This window comes from Protopterus annectens, chromosome 11.part0 (genome assembly GCF_019279795.1).
Source record: "Protopterus annectens isolate FY-2018-M chromosome 11.part0, PAN1.0, whole genome shotgun sequence".
Taxonomy (NCBI): Eukaryota; Metazoa; Chordata; order Ceratodontiformes; family Protopteridae; genus Protopterus; species Protopterus annectens.
Window position 1 is genome coordinate 1,416,609,355 of NC_056745.1, and position 9,530 is coordinate 1,416,618,884.

Sequence of the window (9,530 nt, forward strand, 5' to 3'; positions counted from 1 at the left end):
ATATATATATATATATATATATATATATATATATATAAAAACACTCTATTAACACCAAACAATAGAAATATATGAAAACAATTATAATGCATAAAACAGAACGCATAAAAATGCAATATAAAAACATATTAAAGTACAACCATGATCACTGAAGGAAACTATCTTTTGAGGGCTTTCAGTTTTAAAACACTAGAAATAGAAAGACTTTCATTTAAACCTGGCCAGTATAGAGAATTCATGTGTATTTGCCATGTTAATTCTAATTTTTCCAAAAAATGGGGCCATGCACCACCTCTTTCAGATATAGATACAACTTCTATAACTATAAATTTAAACATATGTCCTGGATTTAGTGTGACATGCTTTGCAAGTGTATTCACTTCACAACAATTGCTAATATTTCTCAGATGTTCCCCAATCCTGTTTTTAAGTATAAGTTCTGTCTTCCCAACATAAAAACATGAACAGTTCGAACATAGGGTGCAGTAAACAAGTTTCTCACTGTTACAACAGCATTTACGGGGTATCTTCACCTTCATTTTATTGATCGTAAATACATTTCCTTCAAGAATATAAGGGTAAAATTTGCACCTACCACATTTATACGGTTCCCATTCAGAAGCCTGAAACATCATAAGCCTGAAAATCAAAATCCTGAAACCAAAAGCCTGAAAATTCAGAATCCTGAAAACTCAAAATCCTGAAAGCCCAAAATCCTGAAAGACCAAAATCCTGAAACTCAAAATCCTGAAAACACAAAATAGACATACTGATGTCATTGTGGCTTTGCTATTGTTAGCCCTGTGGTGTTAGGTCATGCGTTGGGGTCAGGTAAGTGTGCGGTTGGTTTTATGTTAGGTTAGGGCGGTTTAAGTGAGTTAGGGTTAGGGCGCAGGTTAGGCATGTATGCAATAGTGACAAATATTGGGGTTAGGGGTGGTTTAAGTGAGTTAGGGTTAGGGCACGGGTCAGGTGAGTGTGCGATAGTGACGGACCTTAGGGTAAGGGTTAGGGTCAGGGTCAGTTGGTAGATATTAGTGTCTTTATAGTGATATATTAGCATTATTTGTGTTTTCAGGATTTTGAGTTTCAGGATTTTGGTCTTTCAGGATTTTGGGCTTTCAGGATTTTGAGTTTTCAGGATTCTGAATTTTCAGGCTTTTGGTTTCAGGATTTTGATTTTCAGGCTTATGATGTTTCAGGCTTCTGAATGGGAACCCATTTATACATATACCCCCCAGTAAACAGAAGATGTTGGTGCTCGAAGAGGTTCTTTAAATTAGAGCCTCTTCTAAATACACATGTGAGTCTATCCACCATAAACTCCCTAAGATCCCTGTCACCACTTAACAAATTCCATTTTTTTTTTGTAAGATGTTTTTAATATAGAATGCATTATTTGAAAAATTGTAAAACTAGAATGGGAAGTCTGTTGTGACACACATGTAGGGGTATTCAAGTCCAACCCACTTATAGCTATTGAGGAGTGCACAGAGACAACAATGGTATTATCAGTAGAAATAGATTATAGGTTCATAGGTAGGTACTAGGCTATCGGCCCTAGGGCCCATACAAGCTTAGCCAAAAAATGTACCCTGGCTTTCGCCACCCAAGAAATGTATTTTCCTGTGCCCCTGTCGAGCAGAGCCACAAAAGTGATCCCCAGGGTGAATTTCCCATTTCCCATCCAATCATTAAGATTTTTCTTGAAGAGTGCTAATGAGGAGCTCTGTTTGACATAGATAGGTAGTCTGTTCCAGAGTATAGGAAGTCTCTGGGACAGGAATCTATCCCTCCAGCATGTTCTGTTTATTGTGGTGACAAGGTTTAGGTCCCTAGAGCGTGTAGCATGGAGGGATTGGGATTTCTTTAAGTGGAGCATGTCCAACAGCTCTGGGTTTGACATAGCCTTGTATGTTAGGCAGAGATCGCCCCTGATTAGGCGATATGCGATGGAGTAAAGTTGTAGTTTTTTGAGATGGTCTGCATAGGGCATCTGTTTGAGGCCAGTAATCCTCTTTGTGAGGTATTTCTGTGGTCTTTCCAGTTGTTGTAGATGTCTTGTGAGGTACATACCAAAAGGGGCGTTGTACTCTATAATGGGTCTAATGAGTGATGAGTAGAGGGGAACAATGACCTCTTTTTTTCTGGATGAGAATTCTTTTGTGATGAGATGAGCCACGTAGAAGGATTTCCTGACCACTGTGATGATGTGATTATCAAAGGAGAGACTACTGTCCACCTGTGTCCCAAGGTCTCTTATCACATTTTTGGCATTAAGTAGACTACCAGCTATGTGATAGTTCATGGGTACAGAGTTTTTACCAAAGGGGATGACAATACACTTTTTGGCATTGAGCTTCAGGCCATGGCTTTGACACCAGGTATCTGTCTCAGTGAGGCCCTTTTGTAGTTTGTCCACATCGTTAGGAGTTTCGATTATGGCTCCTAGTTTGCAGTCATCTGCAAACTTTGTTAGCCAAAGACCTTCTGTGTTGGCCTGCACTTCAGAGAAGTAGATACCAAACAGGAGAGGACCCAGGACTGAACCCTGTGGTACTCCTCTTGTCACTGGTCTGATGTCAGATTTGAAATCTGCTACTTTCACAGTGTGGGTTCTGTCCATGAGCCAGTTGGCAACCCATCTTGTGACATAGGGATTTATACCTAGTTTAGTGAGCTTATCTATAATTCCAGAGTGGGGGATGGTGTCAAAAGCCTTGGCGAGATCTAGATAAGCTGTGTGAACCATTTTACCCTCATCTATGGCTTTGGTGACTGCTTCAAAGAAGTCAATCAGGTTTAGGAGACATGATCTGCCTTTTACAAATCCAAACTGGGTAGGGTCCAGAGTTTGGAGATTACCAATGTCTTTGTTTATGAGTTCCACAATGATACGTTCCATGGCCTTGCAGACCAGGCTCATCAGGCTAATGGGGCGGTAGTTCCCAGGGTCCATCGTGGCTCCCCCTTTGTGGAGTGGGATAACCATCATGGTGCGCCATTCAGTGGGTACAAAGCCTGAGGTGAGGCAATGATTGAACAAGGTACTTAGGTAGGGTGCCAGTTCGTTCTGTAGTTCGTGTAGAACGCAGCCTGAGATATTGTCAGGTCCCATGGATGCTGTGTTCTTGGCTTTGGAGAGTGTGTTTTTTACCTGTGCAGCCGGGATTATAGGAACTTTGCATTCTTCCGGCATAGAGATGGGCTCTCTAGGGGGTGAGAGGAGGGTAAAGTTAGCACTGAACCTATCTGCTAGGATGTTGGCAATATCAGTTGGTTCTGTAAAATTAGTGCCATTGTGCTGTAACTCAGAGCAGATCTGAGTGTTCCCATTTAGATTCTTGACATAGCTATGAATGCTTTGTGGTTGTCTTTAGAGTCAGTGGCAATTTTGTTTTCGTAACTAGCTTTGGAGGATTTTATGAGGGATCTCAGCTTCTTACTGAGGTTGACCAGGGAGTTCCTCCAGTCATGGGATTTTACTATTTTTTGCAACAGTTTCTTTCTTCTGTTGTAGAGTTTGTTTATGGCAGAGGACCACCAGATTGGCTTCCTTTTTTTGGAGGATAACATCTTGGTTCTATTAGGGTAGCATGATCCATGCACTCATGTAAGTGCTTATAAAGTGTGTGTAGGATTCGGCAGTCATACCTCTATTGTCCATCTGCATGGGTGTCATGAAGTTTGCCACTTCTGTCTTAAGAAGTGTGAAGTTGGCTTTGGAGAAGTTTTTTACGATGGTTTCCCTAAATGGGGCTGGGGGTGGGATGTGGAAGTCTAGGCTAATTAGCTTGTGGTCGGATCTGACCAACAAGGAACTGACCTCTGGTGTGGAACACTGGTTTCCCATGTTGGTAATGACCAGTTCTAGGATATTGCTGCCCCTGGTGGGGTGTGAATAATTTGATCCAAGGTGTTGGAATTCATGAATTCTAGAAAACGTTGAGCAAAAGAGTTGGTACATGGGTAGTTTTCCCAGTTAATGGTAGGGTAGTTAAAATCGCCCATTATTAGGGTGTTGGGTTGTACCCTAATACTTTCCAGTATATCAAGAAATGAGGAGTGCGAATTCTGGGGCATGGTGGGGGGTCTGTAGCAAGCTACAATTTGGATTGCGGTCTTGCCCAGAGTTAGTTGCACTTGGATAATCTCGGATGCATTATGCTGTGCAACTAGCCTGGAGGTGTGGATATCCTTAATGAATATGGACATGCCTCCACCTTTAGATCTAATTATATTCTGATTAGTAGGATCTAAAATAGGGAAAAAATACCCATTCAATAGGATAACCTCTCCTTAAAAACATTAACTTGAGGTTGTCACACTCATCCAAAAATGCATCCATAATTGACACCATATGAGCTGCCCGTACATACTGCCCTTTAAGAACAGCCTTCTTTTGTTTTAATGGTTGTGCGCTGAAAAATGCAGAAAAGCATTAAAATATGTTTCTTTTCTAAATATCTTCAATAAAAATCTCCCATTCACATAATCTTTAAAAAGCCACACATCAAGGAAGGCTATATTATCAGCATCAATTCTGTGGGTGAATTTTAAAAAGTTAGTAGCAGTGTTAATATAAGAAACAAATTTCCTGCATTCAAATCCAAATGCTAGTAAAGCTCATGCTTTTCTAAAATTAATGACCAACCTCCTCCACACTGGTCCATATTACTACTGTCAATCATCACAAATTCAAAGGCATGATCAACCTCTTCAATACAGTGTTTGCTCAAAGCATTAGTTTCCTTTTTTGTTCTAATGTCATATAGGTGCTCGTAGATTCTATTTTGTAATTTACCATCTGTCTTTCCAATATAAAAAATATCATTTGCAACAAATAACACAATATATAACTTTCTCGGGTGCACAGTTATATTTCACATGAAGTGCAACTTTTTTGTTGTTTATACATACAACACTACATTTCATGTATATAATTGCATTTGAATGTAGGCAACTGGCCAGTTCTTTGTTAAGATTAAAAGCACTAAAAAGATAAAGTTATATTTTAAAACATTGTCATCACTTTTACAACTTATTTAAAATGTATAACATTTTCAAGTTTTCATTTTATCTTACTTTATTTTATTTAACACCATGGTTATACTTTAATATTACTGTTTTCTATTCACTTGCTTATTGTGCTGCTACAAGTAATCTAATTACTTTTTTATTCTGATTGGTAAAAACGGGGGGGGGGGTCCTGATGTTTGTAATGATGTGTATTTTACATAGTATAAATTGTACTCAGTTTTAATATCATTTGTATCTGCTGAAGTTCTTATGGGAAGAATGAAAGCACTTATCAAATAAATTTCTTTGGAATTGTTTTTGACTTAAACACTGGATTTTTGCCCTTTTACAACTTTGTATTTGGTGAGAGCTTGAACCAAGTCTTTTGTTTCAGCAGCTTTTCAGTGTGTTGAGATGTTTACCATCTTTTCTTTGATTATTGCCACTGTGTATCATACTTGTCCCCTACGATCTCCTGAAACCGAACAATAAACAGGTTTGTGACACACCTTTCACTGTGCAAGTATACAGCCATTACAACATCATACAACATAAGGTACACAAAATTATGTGGCTTACTCATTACAAATGTCAGCATACAGTATCTGTCAGTGACCAGTACAAGTGGCATGGCAAAACAACAATGCATTACATAAGTACATGTTAATTTATATAGTCACCATGTGCATCAGACACAGAGCTTTATTTCCCTGCATCGATGATGAGGATGACAGGGATCTGGCACAGGTATCATCACTTGCACAGAGTGTTGTTTGTGAGTTAGGAAGGGAAGCAGACAAGATGGACCATGGAAATGTGCCATGTGTGTTTGTAGGTGACCTGATATTTGACAGTGGTGTGTGAGTGTGTGCGTGAACACAGTAAAGCTCAGTGCTAGCCCTACATGTGTGTATGTTGAACAGCTGTGAACCATGCATGGTAGAGCTGACAGTTCCTCATCTTCACCCCCACAACACGGGAACTGGCTCTGCCAGGAGTTGCACTGGCACCTCCATGGCCAAGGTCAGAAATGGTGGTAGTACGTAATGGTGACTGCTGCCTGCTGGGATGATGTCCTCCACGGGAACACCCAGGACCATGAGCCCATGGCCTGCCATGTCTTAGTGCAGACAGCACACTACTCTCTGGAGCACTAGATATACTGCCACTATGAGAGCATGATTGAGCATGGCCATGTGGACTTTCAGCAGATATAGTTGCTGACCTATGTCCACCACTCCGACGCTCGACTCCACCCAGATGTTTCATCACAGACAATGTGCGTTCCAAGACATATTTTGTGATCTGCCTCAGACCACCTTCTTTCCACTGCATCAGTATACCAATCCAGGGTATCACCAATGCAGTGAAAGCAGTTATGGATGTCAGACTGTGTTGCATCCATAACCCTGAGCATTCATCTGAAGTTCCTTTTGGAACATGCCTATGCCTCGATGATGGCCTGAAACATACGCCAAGTGACCCATGGTGAAACACCTGCAACAGGTGGTGGAAGGACAGCAGCCCCCCCCCCCATAAGCACCCCTCTCAATCTGCCTGTATGGAACATTGCCAGCTCTCTGGCTATGTTCAGTGTCTATACTCACTGGAGCCATAGTTGCCACACTTTCCTGTTCAATGTCCCCACCATCTGACATTCCAATATCTGTGACCTCTGGGGACTGGGTATGTGTAGGCATACTGACTGTGTGTGGTGGTAGTGAGGGCAGAAGAGGGATATAAACCTCTGGGACAGATTAAGTCCCTGAAGCCCCCACCTGTGCTTCACTTTGGCCACCACCATCATCAGAGTCTGAAGAGACACTGACATCAGGTTTTATTGGGGACAGAGGCCAACCCCCTAATCATCTGTGTTATGCAAGAGAAAAGCAGTACATTATTACCTGCACTATTATGCTCTGCAGTACTATGCTGCAATATACGTAAAGCTGTATACACTGTTGTCACTATTACAGACCTGTTTAACCCCCAACCTCATATAGTAGGACATGAGGACATTACATTTCCCACAAACATCTGTAGTTACTTGTAAATAAAAGCATTTTACACTGCAATCTCATCAGCAGCAATAAGGTACACTGTTGACATTTGTGAAGACTCTGAACAGTTGACACGTATGGCAATCTTTAATGTCCTGACAATACTATCACATCTATCAGTGACTCTGAAGTGTGCACAGTGTGAAAATATCTGTGCAGTTGGCAATCATGCTGACAGCACAGCAATCCAGCCAGCAGGCCTGGGATGATATTTTAGGAAATACATTATAGTAAATCTACATCTGTAACAAAACAGTGTTGTGCTTACCAGGAGCAGGACAACAGCCTTGTCTGACTCCTGAGGGGTCTATGGAAAGTTGAGGGAGAGGTAATGTAAAAACCATTGCATGTTGCAGTATAACAGGGTAATACATCCATATATCTCACATTTACAGTAGTTACTTTGTTAATTGATATGTTGGTCACAATCTGAGCATGAGATTCAAACTGCACTTAATCTCCTCCCCCCAAAGAACAAACACCTGACACCCATGTAAGCATATCTACACACTAACACACTGAATGCTACAGTATTTCAATGCTGATCAAACAAAGCCTACCTGGATGCTTCTCTGCTGTGGAAACTGTGGCACCCACATCCACGATATATGGTGTGATAGATGCCTGCCAGCTGTCATGTATTCCTAGGTACACCAGGAATTCCTCTATGGCTGATAGTGGTTGTTGTGCTGCAGGTCTTCCACTGGTTACACCACAGTCCCTGGCCACATATGCTGCTCTTCTGCATGCAGCATTAATCATATCCATGGCACTGTATCAAACCTGCTCATTTTTCCTGTTCTGGTGACCAATGGCATTCACATCACTTACAAGGTCAGCCCACAATGCTACCCGCTGTTCCCTGTTGTGCCTCCCCCTGGACAGTAGGTGTCCATGGTGTTCACGGAGGCCTTCTAGGATGATATCATTCTCAGCATCCATAAAAGGGGCACGTTGTCTGGCATACATGATTTTTGAAAGACAACAAAATAGGAAAAATGTCAGGATCACATACATGGAAGTACACTATGCAGAGATACAGCAAGAACAGAATGGCTGGCAGCATTCACTGCTTGATCATAAATGTCATATTCCACAGTGTGCAAGCATACTAAGTGTATGGATACAACTAAGATACTAGTGATAGTCAGCTATTCCCATGTATGCCATGACAGATACTGCTGTATGATCATACAGCCGACACTGGAGTCTATTGTAGTGTGTCCCCTAGGAGCAACCCCCTGATAATATGTCAGAACAAAAGTGCCATACAAATAGCAGTGTGGTATTACAACCACTATATAGGGACATTACCACAAGTCCAGTGTGCCACATGGACATAAGCATTCCACCCTTGATGTACTGTACATTCTCTGTAGGTGTAACAAATTTGGAGATCAAGGACATGTCATCATTACAGTTCTAAGAAAGGCTTAATGCTGTAACCTCCATTCTTTCTATGTATATTCACACATATGCATTATTTTGTAAACAAAAAGGTTGTATACCTGATAGACTACAATACTCTTCTGTTGATATGTGCAGATATATAAAGTGTTTGGCAACATGGTTACTTTCTGAAGAAAGTCTCATACAGACCTCCCCTAGCCAGTTGTTTGCCTTTTTAACATTGCTCTCATTACCAGGTGATTGGCTCTTAACCAATCTATGGTTCTGAACTGCTAATTGCAGCCAACACAGCTGATTTGCAGTATAATCAGCCAGTGACATGCAACCACTGAACAAGCTATAAGGCCTTCATGTAGATTAGAAGCCCTTTCTGATATGTTGTGCTAGACATTCCTGGTTTCAAGATATTACATCATCACAGAGGGTATGTCTGTAGCAGCTATTTTGACATACAGATGTGTGTGCTATAGGCTGCAGCTGAGGCTGTAAACAATAGGCATAGGCATAGGGAGAGGATGTGACCACTTTGGAGGACAAGAAGCTGTAAGAGTAACTGTGGAAGATGAGTCAGCCTTGTTGTAGAGGCAAGGCCAGAGTGAGGGTAACCATTCCACTGCAAATTAAGACATGTGTTTAAGGTAAGTATGTTAAGCAATGGTATCACTAACAGAGTACTAGGCAACATATTTGTTGTGCCCTTGAGCAACATAGGAGGTAATTATACCATTATGTCAATCATTTGGGCAACTGTCAGGCCATGTGATACATTATGGTAGCCATTTGGAATATGTGTGCTTTTAGTCCTTGCTACTAGCAGGACCTTCATATGTGTATGTTAGTTGTACAGCTATGCTAATCTGTAATATCATTATGAAATGAGTGTGTGGTACACTCTGATATTAGTGTGCCTCATTTGCATTACCTAAGTTAAAATCCTCTGTGAATGCATATTAATTCATGACCTGACACTTACAGTGTTACTATAGGGATATATCAAGTGTGTTCCTATCTGCAGGGCTATGACTTACAACAGTGAAAAGC